Here is a 23,305-nt window from a genome sequence, read left to right as displayed (position 1 = left end):
GACATTAATGACAAAGGTCAAAATGTCAAAAAAAGCTATTCAAAATTGTCAAAAGCGTTGTTGCTCCTTAGGCTAGTAGAATCTTCATGCAATCATCAATTTTTTTTTGAAGACTATCCATACCTTTAGTTCATGCCTCCTTGGTGGATTTAGCAAAGGTGAGAATTGTACACAAAGCATATGATGTAATCTCAACTGCATTAAGATCTAAATACAAAAAGTTGGAATAGGTGTCCTTAGCCTTGATACATTCCTCCAACTGTTTCTCAACAAAAGATACTCTAAGAGAAATAGACTCTCTAAAATCCAATAATCTCTTCAAAATTTGTTCCTTTTGAAGTTCCAATTTCCTAATATCATTGTGGACACTGGCCACTTGTGCTTCAAAATCATCAATTTTTGCAAGATGGATGTTGGATTTGGCTAGATAGAGCCTCTAGCTCACTCATCTTTTCTTCTATCCGACTATTAATTTCCTTGGTCAGCTTGTATGATAAAGTATACTTAATATACAATATTTTCCCATCTTATTGACATTTCTGAAGTTCCTTGATACAAGTATCAAGACTAACAAAATCATTCTTAATGTTCTGACAAATGGTGCAAAACAAGTTAGCATCATGCGAAATCTGTGTGTTTTATTCTACAACATTCAAAAAGTTAGTAAATTCTTCATCAAATTATTTAAGCACTGCTTGTGCCCTCTATTTAGGATTTGATTTTGTGTGTAGTACTACCAAAGTACTATGTAGTCTATCAATAACCTCCATCAAGTTTTTCTGTAGGCTTTTTACCATTCTATTCTTTTGAATAAGCTTTGATAGGGATGATATCAAATGAATTTGATCATCATCATCAGTTGTTAAGCTTGTAAGTGAAAGAAAAGTAGATGAACTAGAAGGTTTAGTGTCATCCTCCCTTTGCTTCTTGCCTACTTCTTTTACTCTTCTCTCTTCTTCCTCTTTCTTTTCTCTTTCCTTTCTTTCCTTTTCTTTCTTCTCTTCTAATCTCTTCTTCTCATTTTCCTCCATTTTACTTCTCATTTATTCTTTTGCTAATCTTTTCTTTTCTTCCTCTTCCTTTCTCTTCTTCTCATCCTCAAGAAATTTTTACTTGGCCTCTTTTATTTTCTTCTTCTCTTCTTAAAGTAACATCTTCTCCTCTTCAATTTACTTGAGTTTGTCTTCAATATCCTTGTTTTTAGGTTCATTAGGTTTGGAATATTCAAATGGATTAGTATCATCAATGTTAATGGTGGTTTGATCAATCTGCATAGTGTCACCTCTCACTGACACTTCTAAAGTTCTAAGTGTTGGAGGAGATGTTGCCTTTGATTTTACCAACATCTAACTGATAGCTATCATAGTCTCACTTCTTAATTTATCTTTTTAACCCACCATAAATAGAAATGGTCTTAATTTATTTCTTAAGTAAGGTGTGAGATTATTCGAAAATCTCTTAATCTCTTCTTCATCATTAGTCTTGCAAATAGTTCTAAGCATATACTTCTAAAGTTGGAGATCTTCTTCTCTTGCTGGAGCCTTCTTTTGAATAAGCCTATCATATACTTTTTGATTTAATATTCCCTCAATATCCTTTAATTTCAAATTATTTTTTGTGATGTATCTTACAATAGAGATATTGATTTGATCCTTTTCAAAACTGTTTCACAAATCATAAAATTTGTTCATCTGAACAAAATTACTTTCATTAGCAATAGCTATGGTAATGTTTTCTATCTTTGACTTCCAAGGTTACCAAGCTTTTCCTATTGATTTCTTGAATGATGTTGCCTTATCTATTTGCTTAACCTCTTGCTCTTCTTCTTCATCATTACTGGACTTAACAATTGTCAACAATGAATTTTATCTTTTCCCTAGTTTGATGGCTTGTTTCTTAAACCTTTTTGTCTTAGTGGTCACAATTTCCACCAATCTCTTAGATTTTCTCTTTGGCTCACTAGGCTACACATCAGCTATTGCTACATATGGAATACTTTTCACTAAAGATGTCTCTACAATAAATACTGACAAAGATTGTATATTTAGTATGCCTTGTTTCATAGTTTGCCTGACGACCTCATATTTGCTCTTAGTAATATCGTCCTCTAATAAGGCTTTCTTCATAGTACACTCTATATTCTTGTGTGATTCCTTCTCTAAGGTTGCTTGATGAGCTAACTGGGTAATCTCATCATAAGTTCCAAATCTGTATTTTGCTTTATCTTTCTCTAATTTCAATAATAAATCAATATAAATAATTGTTGTATCATCATTCAATTCATAACCCAAGGGATCAAGAAATGTTTCCTAAGGTTCTATTGCTTGTATATAAGTAAAATCTGTATCAACCATAATGCAAATGTCTTCTTTGAATCTATCTACAATTTTAGGTACAATTTTGAATATCTATCTCATTTTATTCTATTTTTTTTTCATTATTAGGTTTCCACTATCCAAAATATTATCTATAGGATTCTTTCTACATAATTCTGTGATCTTCTCCATTGTACATTTGTCATTGTTCATTATCTCAGTGACTAATAAATATAGAAATATTTTAAGTATATGAAAGAATATGTGATTGATCAATGACTGAAATCTAAACTCACCATTCTTTGTCCTCTCGATATTTTCTAGGTTTTTAAAGAGTTGCATTCTCAAAATTTCACTAAGAATTACTTGTTCCTTCTCTACAAATATCTTATAAGCTACATAGATAAATCTAGTTGATAGTTCATAATTCTTTGGGCTTGCACATATAGAGTAGGCAATGATTCTATGTAGAAATCTTACATCATCTTGCTTGATGTTTCTAATCACCATAGCCTTTCCATTATACACTACTTTGGTATAAATCTCAACTTTCTTCTTGACTATTTTCACACCTATAAGTATACTTCCTTGTTTACTAAGACTAGTTACCTCATGAATTAGGTTGGAAGAAATATCAATTACATTATCTTGCATCCATAGTTTCCCATCATGTATCCTACTTAAAAATATTTGAGTAGGTCTAGTTCTTTTAAATGTTCAAATATAGAATTCATAGTCATTTCGTGATTAAAAACTAATTCCATATCCTTGTTTATGTATTCACTACCAATAGACTCAAACTTACTATTCAAATGACTTCCTATATCTTCAAGATATACTATGTCATTTGGAGTGATTGATAGCATTGAGTTAGGGTTTTGTTCAGTAGGTTTCATAGAAAAAACCTTCAAATTAGGTATATCATTGTTCTCAATATTGTGAACTAATGATATTTATGTTGGAAATGATTGAAATGATCATAAGAACAATTGTTGGAATAGTATATGGAGCTGGTAAAGAATGTCCTCAATCATTGTTTTGTCATTGATGTCAAACTTGCTACTTGCAGGGATGACAATTGCTTTAGTGATCCAAACACTATCAATTAGTTGATTGTCAAGGTGGAGGCAATCAATAAGATGTAACTAGAACACCTAGGAAAAGGTTGAAGTTATGATGTTGTAATGAAGTACAAGGATCAGTCAAGCCATTAATGAAATAGTGTATTGGATGACATACTAAAAGATACAAAGAATGAGCACACTGAAACATATCAAAGATCTAAGGTTTTAGCTAAGTCTTTTGTAAAGCTCAAACTAAGTTCAAGTGCCGAGCAAGTTCAAGTGCCAAGTAAGTTCAAGTGCCGAGCAAGTTCAAGTGCCGAGTAAGTTCAAGTGTCGAGCACGTTCAAGTGCCAAGCAAGTTCAAGTGCCGAGCAAGTTCAAGTGCTGAGCAAAATCAAGTGTCGAGAAGAATCAAGTGCCGAGCTAGTATAGGTGTCGAGTAACACAGAGGTGCCGAGCACCAGTAACTCAATAATGCCGAGTTGCTGCATTATTTAGGAAATCAAAGATTCGTCAGATCTAAGCCAACAAAGTTGTTATCTAGGAATCTGTGAATTAAAAGGAAGATAAGAATGATGAGTTGGTGGCACAGAACACCATGTAAAACATTTTTAAGATACAACTGGTGAAGTTTGAAGAAGAAAACAAGATATGGGGTAGATACATTGTATCCTACCTAATCCATTTTGAAACCCTAAAATTAGAGAGGGAGAATTGAGTGGCAAAAGGAAAATCAGACTTGTATATAAGAAGACATTAGTTAATGGAAAAATAGAGTGGAATAGAGGGGATAGTGAGAGAGAGAGCCGTGGTCAAGCATAAAAGCATGAAATGTTGAAGAATGAGCTAAGGAGAAGATAACTCAGGAACTCTATTTAGATAGACGACCACAAGGATGAATGCATTGGCAGAATGAGTAGGAAGACTCAAAGAGACAAAGCTTGAGAGGGAGACAAGCAGTCAGAGCTGAAGTGATTAAAGCCAAGCATAAGGATTGAGCATAAAGAGTGATCTGAAATTTGCAAAGTATATTGTAAGTTATGTTAGATCAAAAGACCATTATAGTTACTTTCTAGCAATTGTACCAGTAAGATAAATCCTATGGAATTAGGTTGGTTTAATAGCCATTAGATAAATCCTTTGACAGGGTGACATTCCAAGTGGATGTTCTAAAGACCTTTAACTAGGCCCATTCCTAATAGTTTGGTGAAATCCTCTAAAAAGGTCACATTTAATAGTGTGTTGTAAGCCTTTAACAGGGCAAGCTTTTAACAGGGCATCACTTCAGAAGAGTGAGAATCAAGTAGCATGTTACTGGTGGTTTTTCCCAAATTGGGTTTCCACGTAAATCATTGTGTCATGTGTTGATCTTGAATGTTTTATCTTTGCATGTTGATTTACAGTAATTTGCTTATATGAATGATTTAAGTTTGAACAGATGAAAAGGGTATGGATTCATTAAAAAAAGGTATTAATAGGGCAGTTTGGACCTTGAATAACTGATTCACCCCGCTCTCAGTTATTCTAAAGAATTTTAACAATTTATCCATAATTCTATAAAATATGAACTTTTATCGAAAAAAATTGTGGAAAAAGGATAAAATTCCTCTTTTTGAAAATAGGGTTTGCTTCAAAATTGCTCTAACAAGTCACTTTTGAGTACTCTTTACTTTGGATGTATTTGCAATGAAATAAAAATCAATTTTGTACTCCATTTATTCATGAACTTAAACTTGCATTAATTGCATATTTTGCAAACATGAAAAAGTTGTCAATTAAATTTTTACAATCAAATAAATGCTTAAGATCATTTATCCAATCTTTAGATACAACCCAAGGTTTTTCACAGCTATTTTCCATTATGACAAAACTCTACTGAACTTCACTTCATGAAATTCTTTACAAAATATAGTTTTTATGTTCTACTATAGAATTAACCTTTTCTATAATACCAATAACTCTAAATTCCTTCATAACTTGTTTAGATAAACTCCAAATTACAAGAAAGCTTAGGTATCATCTAAACTTAACTGGATACATCTTTTTACAACTTTGCTACCTCTAGTTCAATCTCAATATGAAGTTCTCAAATTTTGAGGAAGTGAACAAGCTTAATTCAACTTAATTGAATCAAACTCAAAAATTGACTTCGATCTTCTTGTCTCATCATCATCTAACTTTTCTTTTGAGATATCTGGTCCTTTTACAAATGTCTCATTAATTTCTTCTTGAAGTTCATTGACACCACTTCTTTGTTCCTCGTTGTCTCTGTTAGTTCTCGAGTTCCTTTCATGATTCCTTCTGTCATTTTTGACATTCTTTCCCTCATTTATTTTGTTCTCAAAGTTTCTTCCATTGTTCCTTTTATCTCTGAAGTTTCTATCCATTCTGTAGTATTTTTTTTGTATGCTTGAAGTCAATACATAATTGACATACTAATGCTCTACTTCTAGGATTCCTCTAATCATCAAGTGCATGACAATTCTGAGCAATGTGTCCTAGGTTATTATACTTATAAAACATGATCTTTCTTTTCTCTTCATAAGATCTTCCTTCACTTGATGCCCTTTCATTAGATCTTCTTCTATCTATAGGGCTAGTATTTCTAGACATTCTACTATTCCTTCTATCATCATCATACTTAGGTTTCCTACAATTAATTTGTTCATGACCCATACCATGACAATTATGACAATAAAAATTCTTAACATGATTGAATGACTTATTTGTACAATCTCTTTCCATATGACCTATTTCATTACATGAAAAAAACTTAGCTTTAAATTCATGCCTGGTTTCCTTAGGAGATTTCACTCACTTTGGTTTATCCAAAATTTTAACTTCCTTGTCTTTTCCAACTTCTTTGGATTTATCAGAAGATTAACTAGATTCAATCTTATTATCAGATTTATCTTTTTCTTTTAGATGTTATCTAATCTTAGGTTTCTTCATAGACATGTTAATATATTAGATAACCATGACCAATCTTATCATAGGTAGGTCTTTGTATTGACATTTAATCATTGAGATTTTCTCTACTAAAATAAAGCTTCTCAAGCTACTTCTTGCACTAATTTAATTCACCTTTCACAATAGTATTGTACTTATGATGTTCTTTATGATCTTCTTTCAATATTTCAAATTTAGATGTTTTCTTTTCTAGAGTTGCTCTATGATCTGCATTCTCAATATTCAAATTAGTTCAACTTTGCTAGGATCATTTCTCAAAGTCAAATTTTGATTTTTAATCTTCTATTTATGCATCAAGATCTTGTACTCTATCTTTAGTTTCAAATAATCATCATCACTAGTTCAAGATTTAGTAGATTCAGGCTTGGATTTGAGATGTTCAATCTTTTCCTTCAATCGACCAATGTATACTTTGGAGTCTTCATAATTATCCTTTAGCTTATCTCTTTCATCAATAAGGAGATCAATTTGTTCAAGAGCCTCTTCAAGGTTCTTAATCAATTGTTCCATATCCATATAGATCCTACTCAACTTGTTAAGCCTCTTCAAAGTAACTGTGCTTTGATATCAATTGTTAGAAATAGGGATTACTTGGGGGGGGGGGGAAACATAATATAAAAACTTTAGTTTCCATCTAGATATTATATCTTACTTTAAAATATGCATAAAAAAGAAGAAGTAATGTTGAACAATAATAGTAACAATGCATAGAGATTACTCAAAACACCATATTTTGTTAACTAGGGAAACCTTGGCCAAGGAAAAACCCTGATGGGGATGATACCCTCTAGATAATATACTAATATATAAGTTTCTTGTTAGAGTATGGATGCTATTAGGAGTTAATGAGAAAATTTAGTATAAGGAGTCCCTATTAGAAGACTTTGAATCCCTATTAGGAGTTTCCAACCCTGTAAGGAGTTGTAGTATAGTAAATGCAAGATGAGTTCACTGCCCAAACATGCACTTCTAATTACAAGAAGAGCTCACTACTCAAACAAGTATTCAAAATTTTGGAACATAAGTACTATATATTCTTCCTTGATTGATCTTTGATCTTTAGCTTGATTTCAGATCACACAATTGCTTATTCAAAACTTGGCATATATCGCTTTCATAAAAGTTTGCACACAATTTCTCAACATCACAATTACTTGATAGAAAACCTCTTATCACAAAATATCCTTTGCATGAATCCAATTCCTTTACAAAATTTGTTTTTGGTTTGGCTAAGACCATAATCCACTTTTCCAAATTAGAGTAAACATCTAGGATGTCAGCCCTAATTGGACAAATAATTAGCTTGTAAACAAAATAATCCATTCTTTCAATTTTGTTGTCCTCTTTCACTAAAACATGATTATCTCTATTTTATACAATCTGTACTAACTTTTGAGGTTATACACATCATCACAAACATGTATACTATCTCCATCTAACTTTTCTAGTCATAATATGATGTAACCAACAAGTTATAAACAAAACAATATAGTGCTATAAACCAAATTCTATACTTAGACAATTTTCTGATTACCAAACACTAAGCATCTTTATTTCCAAGGTTTCTTGTAAGCATGTACATCATGTGTTGCCATAAATCAAAACAATTACATATCTCTATTAGCCAATTGTTAACATAATATCTCATCCAAAAAAATAAGGACACACTAGTCAAGGTATACACAAAATGCTCCATTCATTCGACTCATAAACACTAATGGCAATTTCGTTAACCCAATAGGTGCAACTGTAAACTCATAAACCCTATAGCATGTATGAAAAGTTTTATGATGACTATCAACCTCATGAATGTGAAGCTGATGGCATCCTAGATTAAGATAAATCTTTGTGAACACTATGTCTCCCTTTATCTGATCAAGCAAGCCATCTATTCTCGGCAAAGGATTCCAGTTCTTCACCATCACCTTATTAAACTATATGTAGTCAATGCATAACCACAATGATCTAGTCACCAAGATTATTGGTGTACCCCATAGGGATGCACTAGGATTAATATGGCCCTTGTCCCAAAATTCCACCAACTACGATTTGAGCTCACTCAACATCTAAGTAGTCATACGTCAAGTAGCTTGTGAAATAGGCTCCACTACTGGAATGAGATCACTATGAAAGTCAATGTCGTGTTTTAGTAGGATTCTTGGTATCTCATTAGGGAATATTTCTACATACTCACAAAGGTGTGGGTGATCATCCAACATCACCTCATGGCTCACAGCCTCCTCAAGTTTATTGACAAAGACCACAAACTTCTCAGATCTATGTTATTCACTATGCTTTAGTTGATTACCTGAGATCATCTAAAGTGAGATTAGCCTCTAGACTACTACAAGCTCCACCTTTTCACTTATGTCATCCACATATTGTACTAACTTACATTAGTAGTCTATATTCTCCTAATGGGTAGGTAACCAATCCTTACCAAAATGATGTCAGGATATGAAGATCACTGTGGTCGAGAAGGTACTTAAGTCCAAGATACATCCCCTAACTATAGAATCCAAAACCACTTTGGATCTTGTAGTTAACTCAAATCATGTAGCCACTAGCCCACATCCCTAAATAAGGGATGGAAAAATAAATGAATTTGAAGCACTTCAGTCCATTAGTAATGTAGAAGAAATACCATGCAACATAGCTATAGCTTCAACTATGGTACACTGGTGCTCATCTTGACAATTATCAACAGCCACATAAACCTTATGGGCTATACTTACATCTTCTATGGTTGGATATGATATGGTTTCTCCTCTGCTAGACCCTAAAGATGACTTTTAAGGATACTCCAAAGCTCTATGGATGAGCTGACCATAAGAAAAAAATGCTCCTCTAATATTGGAACCCTATCCATGTCAACCCTAAGAAGCACTAGAGTAAGGTGCACTTCCCTTGCTAGGGTTTTGTTGACTACTCTAAGATGGATGATTCTTCTAGGAATAATAACTTCTAGTTATCTTATGCCCCTTTTCTCTTGGGGCCTAGACTCTATCCACCCTTAGGCCAATACTAATGGTTTTTTCACTTCTGGTGACTATGACTACCTTGAGAGTGTATTTACTAGGTTTGACCCTTTCTGAGAACTATGTCTAAGGGCAATGTACATCCCTCCCTATTTATCATATATTATGGCCCTAAAAACCTTATTTTTGATTGAACAACTTGACCACATTGTTCTCCATAATCCTTTCCTTTTGGATAATAAGGGAAAGTATCTTAGGTTGATGTATTTGAACATCTCCAATGATGGAGTCCTTAACACCTCAGATAAAATGCTAAGGAGTATAAATCATCATGGTTATAGCATGAGTTCTACCCAAGTGTAAGGAATCTCATGTTGTACTGATCCACCAACATGTTCCCTTGTTTAATCTCATATAACTCATTAGCCTGAGCCTCCCTAAACTAAGAGGATAGGAACCTCTCTCTGAATCTCTCCTCAAAGATCTCCCAAGTGAGATCTACTATACTAATCTAGAGCTTTTTCCCCTAGATGGTCCACCAAATAGATGCATGGTCTCTTAGTTACAAAACTACATAATGGGCTATCAAGTGTTTTACATATGGATACATGGAAAAGCAATGTTCCATGTCAAGTAACAAAGTTTTAGCCTTAAAGGCATCTCCCTAAGTACCATCAAAGTATGATAGTTTAAAATATTGAAGGGAGTTCATCATGTCCATATGGATGGAATCCACACCATCATGGTCTCAACCTCTTTGATGGTTCCCTCTACCACTAGGTAGTGTGAAAGAATTCCCACATGAAAATTCTTGTTCCTTTTTGTACTTTGACTTGTGAAAGTATCCATGGTGAGATCCCTCTTCCTAGTCATGATTATGTTGGTTTTCCTTAACTCAAGGCCCCAATTGATATGTAATCTCTTGCAATAACAAAAAAATGCACTAACATCGCCTAGATGATGATAATCTTGTACTCTCCCAACTTCCTGATGTTCTTCCTCATGGTTCTCTTCTTCATTGTCATTCTGTCGGGTGTTACCTTGACCACCAGGTCTACACGTAGGAGGCATCACTAAATGAGAAACAAGATAAGAGTCATAGTCATAGCAAAAAAAAAGTATGATAAGCATAAGCTTAAATCAGACATAATTATACTAATCAAAACAATATCATAGTGGAAGCATAACACATAGATCCCAATGGTAAAACATGGGCTTTGATACCAAATGTAATACCCTTCCCAAAGATCGTTGGAACAAGGATAAATAAAAGCCAATAATTTTTTTATTAGAGAATAATAATGGATTCAAAAAAATTCAACATGAAATCAATTAAAATATTGTAACAAAAGACTTAACCAAGCAATCTAGGCATCCAACTAATCTCCAAGCATCACTACTTGCCAACGCATCCAAAACCAACTATGAAAGTTTATGCAAAGAAGAAACCAATAATCTTTGAGCTATCAAGACCTAGGAAGGGGAAAAACCCTTGAGGGTACTCAAAACACCCTTTGACTCCCAGAAACAATTTTAGAGATACCTTGTATTTTCTTGAGTAGATTTTTGCATATAATTCAAGTAATATTTTCCAGTATTGTATGGCATTGTAAAATAAAACTAGGCGATACTTTTCTAGTATCACACGATACTTCTTATAACTATCATGTGATACTTTCTAGTATAATGTGATACACCTTATTACTACCATGCAATAATTTTCTAGTTTCACACAATAGAACTTACTAATGATGTGTGATACTTTCAAGTATGGCACAATATTTCTTTCTAAGACATGTGACACTTTTTTAGTATGCCCAATGCTGAACTTCTGTCACATAGGTTTGCAAAGAAATTACCTAACAGACTAACAAAAGGGAAAATGAGTTAGAATCTCCACATCAAGGGGTACTAGATCCAAAATATTCAAGGAGTACACACTTGAAAGTATAAGGACTATCACATAAATCGAACATCTCAACCATAAAATCTAAGCCAAGCATCTAATGTAATAATGTAGAAAGCAACATCGCAGTGAACATACATGTGCATAAATCAACTATCTATATGAACTAAAATAACATAAATCACATGGAAATATACTTTGGAAGATATAATAAACCATGTAAGCATCTAGCTCTAGAACTAAACATGAAGAAAAGGTAACTCTGTATGTCAATCCCCAATAGTGGTAAAGGTATCTACACCTCCTAACCATGTGGAACCCATAGGCCCACTCCCATTGTGCTAATGGAGATAGTGATTCAACCTCAAACATAACACAAGATAATCATCCATGGCTAACACTCATGTGAAATAGTAAAAAGGACAAAAACTAAGATCATGAGACAATGTAGCATAATAGGTCCTAGTCAGATACTCTATGGGACTACTATGTAGTGACTCTGGTGGAGAGTAGATTGCTTGGAATCATGCAACCCAAGCTAAATATCTCGTAAAAAATCTCCCTTGGGAGGCCATCACACTATGTCCTTAGAAGGTAACCATATAGCACCTACCCTTGGATATACTATTAAACCTATATGCTCAGATCAATTTCTAGGTACTCACATTTTAATTATCTTAGTTTTATTACCCAACAATTTATATATTTATCACTTATTTAGAACACTTATATGTGTTACCTTGTTAGAATGTAACTAGGATAAGAAAAGAAGCCCCTCCACACATTTAACCTACATACCCATCCTCATCACATGATGCATGTGCACGTGCTCATGTTTGGTTACACCAACAATATGAAGATATTAAACCACAAGGGTTAGATGTGAAATAGAAAAATAACAAGTATAAAAAAATCACTCAACCGAGTTATATCTGAGAGTATGGATTTGACACAAATCCTAAAGTAATAAAATACATCTAGGGATAGATAGATATCCCTATGCAAAATCTAGACTCATGACCCTCTGTAGTACAATGAAATCCTAAGAAAATTGGGTGGCACACAAATTGAGGTGGAAACCAAAAACACTGAAAAATCTTAAAAACAAAACAAATTATGCCATTGGGTAAAAAAGTTATAAATATAAAATAAATCTGGGATTTGGGGACTATATCAAAAACAACTAGCATAATAGCTCAAAACCCCAAACCCCAAAGTCCAAAAAGCTACAAATGCTCGTACCCATCAAACTGGGTAGAGCTAGCATGGAAAATCAGAGGGGGACACTAGTTCTCTACCTCTAAACATTATAATACTAGAAACAAACTCCAAAATAGAGAAAAAAAAAGTAAAATGGGAGAGCCCTACCTCATAGCCAAAAGGGATGAAATAGGAATGTGCACGATAAAATAATTGCCCCATTGTCATCACCAAAAATCTTGGCAAATTAAGATCTCCTCAAGAAGGATCCAATGAGCTCATCCTCCCAATGATTTCACACCCATAGATCCTATAATGAAGAGAATGGTTCCTTCAAAGAGGAATTTGGAATTTTCTCTCCAAATTTCTATTTCACAAGTGAGGAGTGAGGAAATAATTCCCTTCTAGGATATATATTCACTTTTAAGAGTGGAATATAATATTAGAAAATTAACTAGCTCACTAAAACAACCCCCTTTTAACCCAGACAAAGTCAAGCTATTCCAATTAAATGGAATTCAATTATGATGAAGCTAGTAGGAATTAAAATAATTAAATCAAATATAAAATTCCCTTAAACTATTAAATTAGAAAATTACTTAATAACTTTCAGGAAAAATGTGAACCTCTAAATGTATAGACACACTCACAAGTCTAATCACATAATGAAGATGAGTCTAGATTTATTAAATCATCAAAGAGTTTAATTAATAATTTAAATACATTACATCCACCATATAGGGATGACATTGTCTAGGTAAGAAGAACCAAATCACTAACTCCATGTGTCACTATTAGCGATACAAATCATACACACTGAACAACACAATCAAGTGCAATTACATATAATCATATAGTCAAAGTGATAAATGCATTAAATCACATAAAATAATTATTTATTTTATCACATTAAAATAATTTATTTAAGTCACTCACTGCATTATAGAACATCACAAATCAAGAATGAACTAAATAACTATAGCATCAAATCCAAGTATCTGGAATGTAATAAGTCTGTCATATAATCATAAATAGACTATATGTTTGAATACAAAATAACTAGATATCATCATAAACCATCATGTCACATCAATAAGCATCATCATGAAAATATGATAAAACTAAACATCATAACATCTAACATCTATGATACTAGCAATCAAAATATAATATCTAACCATGTGGTCATCTTGAATGTCCTTAAACATGAGTATCAAAGTATGTCTTGAATCTAAAATATAACAAGGTACATAATGCAAACATAGGAGGCACTACACTAGGTAGGTCATAGTAGTTTTAAAGGTATGTTTTACACAATGGGAAAGAGAATACCTACACTTTGACAAAAGATGGAGTGAAACATAAGTTGAAACTACTAAATGAGAAAGAAGAAAAGGTATATAGTATTGGTAGAATATGTTCTATTTATGGAAAGGATTTTCTCCAAGGTATGAAGCATGAAAATATGTATTTTATTGTAATCTCAAAAGATGGTAAGGAAGAAGTAGAGGAGGTACATATAGAAGTTGCAAATTTTTTAGGAGAGTTTCCTAATATTATGTTAGATAATGTACCTGATGGATTACCCCAATGAGGAAGATCATTCACTGGATGGATTTGATTCTAGGAGCTAGTATTCCAAACAATGCAATGCATATAATGACACCATCATAAAGTGTGGATTTGAATAGACAAATTCATGAGCTATTGTAGAAGGAATTGATTTGCGAGAGTTTGATTCTATTTACTATACTAGTAGTATTAGAACCTAAGAAGAATGGAGAATGGAGGATGTGCATATATTCTAACACTATCAACAAGATCATAATCAAGTAAAATTTTCCATTTCTGAAGATGGATGATATCATGGACTATTTGAGTGAAGCTATGTATTTCACAAAGCTAGATCTAAAGAGTGGATAACATCATATTCACATTAGAGAAGGTGATGAGTGGTACACTTCTTTCAAGACAAGGGAAGCATTGTGCAAGTGGTTAGTCATCCCTTTTGGGCTAAACAATGCACCCACTTTCATGTAGATCATGAATGAGGTACTGAAGGTGTTTCTGGGTAAGTTTTGTTAACAATTAATGAATGAAGATATGTAATTTTTGTCATTTATGACAACCCATGATGTGCATGCTTATAGAAAACCTCAAAAATAAAGATATTTAGCTTTTGATACTAAGAAAATTGTCCAAGTATGAATTTTTTTTATAACAGTGTATAGTTTTGTATGTAACTTGTTACTGATGTCATATTATGACTAGAGAAGTTAGATGGAGATAGTATAAATGTTGATGATGACATGTATAACCTTAGACAGTAGTATGGACTATATGGAAAATAGATATTCATTTTTTACCAGTAAAATAGGACAATAGAATTAAAGGAAAGGAATTTTTTTTTTACTTGACCAATTAAGGCCAACATCCTAGCTTTTTACTCTAGGTTGGAAAATTATATTGTGGTCTTGGATGACCTAGTAGAAATTTTTTTAAAGGCATGGTATTTATGCAAAGGAAATCTTGTGAATTCAAATGTAGAAGTTGATATGTTGTGTTGAGCAATTTTATGTGACATTTTGTAAAGCTATTTTTGTGATCCAAGTTCAAGCTGAAGATCAAAGATCAGTCAAGAAAGAAGTGACAAAACCTATATACTAGAAGTCTAATTACTTGTTTGGGTAGTGAGCTCTTTTTGTAATTGGAAGTGCATTTTTGGGCAGTGGGCTCATCTTGCATCTACTGTACTACAACTCATAATAGGGTTGGAGTCTCCTAACATGGATTTAAAGTCTTCTAACAAGGAATCTCTATACTAAATTTTCTCATTGAATCCTAATAGGGTCCATCCTCTAACAAGAAACATATATATCAATATATTATCTAGTGGGTATCATCCCCACTAGGGTTTTCACTTTGCCAAGGTTTCCCTAGTTAACAAAATATGGTGTTATGAGTTATCTTTGTGCATGTTACTATTACTATTCAGCATTACTTTAAAAAATTCTTATGTATGGTTCAAAGTAATAAATAATATTTAATTGGAGACTAAGGTTTCTAAATTACTTGGTATCAGAGCACAATTACTTAGAAGAGGTTTAACAACTTGAGTAAGATCCCTACGAATATGGAATAGTTCATGAACTACCTTGAAGTGACACTTGAAAAAATTGATCTCCTTACTGAAGAAAGATATAAGCTAAAGGATAGATATGAAGACTCTAAAGTATGTATTGGACAATTGAAGGATAATATTGAACATCTCAAATCCACGCCTGAATCTATTGAATTAGAAACTAGTGATGATGATTATTCAAAGATGAAGATAAAGTACAAGATCTTAAAGGATGAATTAAAGATTATGAATCTAAAGTTGACTTTGAAAAGTGATCCTAGAAAAGTTAAATCTTATTTGAAGACTGAGAATCTAGATCTTAGAGAAAGTCGATCAAAGAAGACATCTGAGTTTCAAACATTGAAAGAAGATCATGAAGAACTTCATAATTACAACACTATTTCAAAAGGTGAATTAACTTAGTGCAAGAAACAACTTGAGAAGCTTTATCAGAGAAAATCTTGATGACTCAATGTCAATATAGAGACCTACATATGATAAGATTGGTCTTAATTATCTATTTAACATTTCTACAAAGAAACCTAAAATTAGATCAAATCTGAAAGAAAAAGATAAATTTGATGATAAGATTAAAACCAATTAATCTTTTGATAAACCTAAAGAAGTTGGACAAGAAAAGGAAATTGAGATATTGGATGAACCAAAGCAAGTGGAATATCCTAAAGAAACTAGGTATGAATTTAGAGGTAAGTGTTTTTCATGTAATGAAATAGGTCATATGAAAAGATATTGTACAAATAAATCATTTAATAATGTTAAGGATTTTATTGTCATAATTGTCATGGTATGGGTCATAAAGAAATTGATTGTAGGAAACCTAAATATGATAATGATAGAAGGAATAGTAGAATGTTTGGAAATACTTACCTTGCAGATAGAAGAAGATCTAAGGAAAGGAGATTGAGAGAAGGAAGACCTTATAAAGAAATAAGATAGTGTTGGATACAATTGATTAATTGTGTGTTGTCTTTGATGTTACAATTCATAGACAATGCTTACTCAGGTCACTTGGTTAGTAAAGATAGTTTTCCTTGTCTACTAAGTGTTTACAAGTTTACTCTCAATAGATGACAATGTCTACGGAGCTCACTCGGGCATTGAAGGAATTTAGGTAGAAAGGAGTGTTAACACAACTCACTCGGTTAACAAAGGGAAAGTTGGACAGAATTAGTATTCACTGAGTTCAATTGGTTGCTTAAGGATTTCTGCAAGTTTGTAGTGTTAACTAAGCTTCTATTGGTTAACACAGAGAATCATTCTAAAGTCAGTCTCTACCAAGAAGGGTAAGCTTAAGAAGGATTTTTCTTATTTTGGCTTATGAAGATTGATTACTTTATTTATTGATTCTAGTCAACTATGATGATGAATATTGGTTATTATTTGGTCTAACTTGACAATTTGGAAGGTATAAATAAAAGGTCAAGTTGAGATTTCTAGTGTGCGTAAAAGTATGTTGATTGAATTGAAAAAAAATGAGAGGGAGTGAACATGAAGGATAAGCAGGTATCCTTGTCGAGCAAAAAAGTAATATTCGATCAGGAAGGATCAAGTTTAAGTAGAGAAGAGATCTAGATTCAGCAATTCCATTGAATTATTTTAAGACCTCTTCCAAGACCACTCCTAGAAAGGTGATTAAATCCTCCAATAGGGTCACACCTAATAGTGTGTTTTGTAACCTTTAACAAGGTTGGCTCCTAACATGGCTCACTTCAAAGGAGTGAAAAATAGTAACTAGTTACATTGGTGGTTTTTCCCAAATTGGGTTTCCACATTAAAGCCTAATGTCTCATGTGTTCATGTTATTTCTCTTATGATTGCAAGTTAATTACTATTAATTTTTTAAGATCTACTAAAATTAATTCACACTCTGCATTTACCAAGTGATAGCATTTTCTATGTGCTTACCAAGTAACAGTGACAATAAGTCTTCCCAGTCTAAAATTTATTGTTAAAATCTAAGGGATCTAGAATTTATTTTAGTGGTACCTAATTCACCCCCCCTCTTAGTTACTCCTTCCATATTTCCAAAAATTGGTATTAGAGCTTATGGTGCTTACAAGAAAGGTTTCAAGGACCTAAGCTAAATATTAGGATGGAATATCTTACAAGAGAGAGATCCCAAAGCTAAATAGAGACAACTTTTTAGCATGGCAAGGACTCATGAGACTTCATTTGACCACCATTAGTGATCCATGCTACAAATACCTCGATGAAGAATACAAAACTCCTACTAATACATTAAAAACCATAACATCATGATGATTGACATTGAATCTTCTCTCAGCTATGATGAATTTGATGAGATCAAAGACTATAAAAATACTTTTGATATGTGGAACAAGCTAAATGATATCTATGATGGTGATGAAAATGTAAGGAGAGCCAAAAAAAAAAGCCTTAGAGGATAGTTTTATTAGATGAAAATGAGAGAAGATGAAAATGTTGCCAAATATGTGGAACGAATCAAAGTTAGTGCTAATACAATCAAAGCTTTTGGAGGAGAAATCAAGGAAGAAATTGTTGTAAGTAAAGTTCTCAAAACATTGCTTCCTATCTATTCAATTAGAGTATTTTAAATTCAAGAAAAGAGATGTGACCCAAATCACAAGTTATTTGGATGCCCTAGTAGGAAGACTAACAACTTTTGAGGTAGATAACTTTGACAATTATGTTCCAGCTTCCAAAAATGTTGAGTTTGCATTTGAAGCTAAACTTTCACTCAAAGAAAAATGAAAGAAAATAAAGGACATTTAGTCAAAAAGTGAAGAGAAAATAGAGGAAAGTTTAGATAGTGATCTTGAAGTTGTTGAATCTTTAGTTGCAAAGAAATATTCTAGAGGTAGAGGAAAGTACAAAGGTAAAGTTCCTTTAATCTAATTTTCATGTGAAGAAATTGGTCATATTGCTACCAGGTACCTGTTGGGCGGTCATTTTACATAAGGTCAATGGCAAGAATCCATTGCACAATTCCTCTCTTGAAAAGATAATCCTTTTGGGATAAACTCCAAGGTTCAGTATTTGTCTTGCGACGTACCAAAATCCACTCAGTTTAAGATAAATATGATCGTTCACGAGGAGGCCTTTCCTAGTTCTAATATGATCTTGAAATGAAGTAAATCTATTTTTTGTCTCAAAATAACACACAAAGAACAATATTTTTTATATTTTCTATTTTTTTCAATGAATGCAATCTAACAATGCAACTAAAATGAGTTCCTATTCTAACAAGGGGTTAGCAAAGCAAATAATGAAATTGACAGCAACTAACATGAAATTGAATTAACTTGAAATTGAAATCCTAAATGGACATAAGCTACAGAAAACAACATGTTGTGAGTTAAACTTTCAAAAAAATTGGTACGAAACCAATGAAAACAGGAGCAGTGCTTCCTAGAAACCATTGATGCAATCGTCGGTGAGAAACTTTAACAATCGTATGATGTTTCACCTTTCATAAAATCACAAGGCGATGGAAAGTGTGCTCATGTGAGACAAAAGGCTATGTAGACACAATTTGATGATCTCTTCTCAAGCTCATTATGTCAGTGGAATTCGTAAATCTGTAACAAACACTAGAACTAAAGGATTGCACAACTAGAAACAACACAATAAACCTTTGGCTCAATCACAATTCCATGAACAAAATCCACAAAAAAATGACACATTTAGGAAAGAATCACTACACTATAAATGCGAGCACCAAAAGAATTATTTTATTGCATAATAATGGCAACCCTAATTACATATTACAATAGGGTATTTATAAGAAATCATCTCCTCGATTTGTGTTGAGAGTGAGAGATATCTTCATGCAATAAAATGCTTTTTAAACAATAAAGAAAAACTAGTTATATACAAACTAACAAATCTAATTGGTGCTCAGTAGGACTCCATGCATTTTATATTCATTAATTGGATGCATGAGCCTTTACATGTCAAAAAATAAAGAAATTATGAGAGAAGAAAGAATGAGAAAGCTCCAAGTTGAAGCGGAAGTGTCTGGAAGTGCCAAAAATAGAAGTTGATCCTTCACAGGGCATTTGTAGGAGTTAAACTGCCATCAAAATGCATTTCTGATGCATGGAAAGCTCTCTTTTGGGAGCTAGCAGTTAACTATCGACAAAACTTTTCTGAAAGTGTGCACATGTAGAGCTGTGCACCTCCTAAAAATGTGCACCTCGAAAATGCGCACTTGCGAACCTATGGAGCCATGCACCTCAAAAATGCCCACCTCCTAAAAATGCACACCTCCAAAATGTGGAGCTAATGCACACCTCCTAAAAATGTGCGCCTCCAAAATGTGGAGCTGTGGAATTGTGCACCTCGATAGTTCAAATCTCCAAAAAATTAAAGTTGTCAATTTTGAAAACAATTTCTGGGTTATGCTCAAATGGGGTTTTAGATCACTTTTTGTGTACACACTTTGCCTCTTTTTGATGATTTAGACCCTCTTTATAGCCAAAAACTTTCATAAACTTGAACTCCTACTTCTTCAATCTAAAATCTCAAGGCACTTGCATTGAATCTTGTCATTAACAATTGCATAAGATGAGGAACCTATTCTACTTTATGTGTCCAACCTCTATATCTTTGATCTTTATCTTCTCTCCAACTGCCTAATCCTTCTTGGTTAAAGATTGGATCATCCAAATTGATCAAATGTTTGAAACTTTTCCATATTTTTTCACAAGTTTTTCTAGGTCCTCTTAACTAGATTTTTTAGAGGTCTTCTGCTCAAAATTTCAAGTTGAAACTTTCATCAGTCCCTAAAATTGGGTAGCTGAAGGCTCACTATTTTAGGGACTAAAATTAGATCTTCAATTCTTTCCAACGGTGTAAATAGTTCTACAATTTGAGCTCTACTCAAAAGTTATGACCTTGACAAGTTGAGGATGTCTTGTTTACCTACAAAAGAAGAAAACATTAGTCCATGGAGTTGAAAATGCTTAATTAATAAGCCCTAAGATGACAAAAAATATTGAGAATGTAAGACATTGCAAAACTTGCAAACAAATCATTTTAGCCTCTAATAAGCAAAAAAAAAAGAGTGCACCAAGTGTACCTTAGAGGTGTGCTAGGTGCACCTTATCCTTGTCAATGGTTTAATATATGAGAATGCGCACCAGAACACCTCATGGGGTGTGTTGGGCTCACATCTCACATATCCTTTCTAATGCATGAGGAGTATAAAGGTGCACAAGTATGCACCTTCTTTTTGTGTGTTTTTCTTTGAATTTTTGCACACTAGCACACCTAGGGAGGCACACTAGTGTGTTATTTTTTTCTTTGTAAAATGGCTTATCCTCTCTATCAAGATAAGTTTAGACTGTATCTAAGATTGCATGACATTTAGAGCTTAGTGAAACTTGTTATGAAGGAATTAAGAGTTACTATTATCATAGAGAAAGTTAATTTTGTACAAAAAGATTTAAAAATATGATTTTATAGAGAATTTTGTCAAATAAAGTTTTATGGAGGATTTCTGTGATGGAAGGAAGCTATGATAAACCTCGGGTAGCATCTGAAGATCAAATAAAAGATCTTGAGCAGATATTTTATTTCAAAACGTAATTGATATCTTTTTCATGGTTGCAAAGTATGCAATTAATGCAAGTTCAAATTAGATGAATGAAATGGAGTACAAATTTGATTACCACTTAATTGTGATTACATCAAAAGCATAGAGTACTCAGAACCAACTTGATAAGGCAATTTTGAAGTAAACCCTCTTTTCAGAGAAAGGTATTTTATCATTTATTCATTGAATTTCTTTGATAGAGTTTATATTTGTCAAAATCATGGATATGTTTGTAATTCATAATTTTGAGAATGAGGAGAAACGAAAATGGAAGATTGTTTCTGTGAAACCCATAGAAGGAAAGCCTCATTTAGCATTATCCATTAGTTTGAACAATGTAGTTTATCTAGAAGAAGTAGGAAGTTATCTTAAAAACAAGTTTGAATCTATTGGGAGCAAGTATATGAACAAAGATATGGAATTAGTCTATAACCATGATTGTAAAACCCAAATTTGAAAATTTGAAAGAAGTAGACCTTTTCAAATATCATTTCTACTAAGAATTGGACAATGATGAATGGACTTAGATCATACTAAGTAGAATACATGATGGAAAGCTGTGGATGGAAGATAATGTAGTTGATATTTTAGCTGATCTTAATCATGAGGTAACTAGTCTTAACAAACAAGGTAGTGTACCTATAGGCAAGAAACTTGTTAAGAAGAAAGTTGAGAGCTTCAAAAAAGCAATTTATAATGGGAAGGCCATGGCGATCAACCCCATTAAACAAGATGATGTAAGATTCCTGAGTAGAATCATTGCTTTTTCTATATGTGCAAGTTCTAAGATTGATGAATTGTTAATTAGATTCATCTATGTAGCTTATAAGATTTGTGTTGAAAAGGAACAAGTTAACCTTAGTGAAATTTTAAGAATGCAACTTCTTGAAAACTTAGAGAAAATCAAGAGGACCAAAAATGTTGTGTCAAGATTTCAATCATTAATCAATCATATATTCTTTCATGTACTTAAGATACTTCCATTTCTGTCAGTCATAAAGTTATGAGTAGTGAGAGATGTATAATGGAGAAGATCACAGATGTATGTTGAAGACATCTAGTAGATAAAGTCTTATATAATGGGAAGTTGATAATTAAAACATCTCAAAATGAGATGAGACAAAGATTCAAAATAACACTTGTAATTGTAGAAAGATTTAAAGAAGATATATGTGTTATGGTTGATACAGATTTTACTTATATTCAAGCAGTAGAACCTTAGGAAACATTTCTTGATTCCTTAGGTTATGAGATAAGTGATGATGTAGCATGTAGTGCCTCTCCCATTTGACTTTTGTAAGTCATCCTGATGGATGCAACCTAGTTGATCTTTTATTGTGATGGATCATGATTGTGACCATGAGTGGTCTACACCGATGTGGTGATTTGCTGTATGTTTCTATATCAATTGCCTTGATTATGCTTTGATTGATTTATGAGATTATGGTGTGATTTATGGTTCACTAAGGTTTGTGCTAGTGCTTACCAGGATTGATGTGGCATCATGAGGTTGTTTCGTGATTACCTTGAGATGTGTGTAGAGATTGCACTATGTACTATTACCATGCTACACTGGACTAGGTTCCTTTAGTAGTGGTTAGTCATGTTTATGACTATGTTCACCTTTTGTGCTTTAGTGCCTTTTTATGTTATTTAAACAACCATTATTGAATGCTTAAATAGTTAGAAATGGATTGTCTATGTTGGATTCATTGGTTATGTGCTGCGGATATTTACTTTTTATGTTTTGATCCGAGAGATATTGTTACTTATGTTACGTTTTACATGTGAGATGACCTAAGGGTCAGATGTTAGACTACTATGTTGTTTAGTTGATCATATTGCATGATGATGCCATTTTGAGATGACAGTGTGTTCTATGATGATATCTAGTTATTTGATCTTTGGGCATATCACTGATTATGTTATGTGATGGATTTAATGCTATGGTTATTTACTTCATTCCTGCATTGTTATGCTTTATGTGAACGTGAGTGATGTAAATAGATTATTTCAATATAATTAAATAAATGGTTAAATTAGGTGATTTAATGCATTTATTACTTTGGCTATGTTATTATATGCAATTGCACTTGATCGCGTTATTTAGTGTGTAGGATTTATATCCTTGGAAATGACACATGGAGTTAGT

This window comes from Cupressus sempervirens, chromosome 8, assembly GCF_028749045.1.
Source record: "Cupressus sempervirens isolate cs-2001-9-10 chromosome 8, ASM2874904v1, whole genome shotgun sequence".
NCBI lineage: Eukaryota > Viridiplantae > Streptophyta > Pinopsida > Cupressales > Cupressaceae > Cupressus > Cupressus sempervirens.
Note: the sequence above shows the minus strand (reverse complement) of the source record.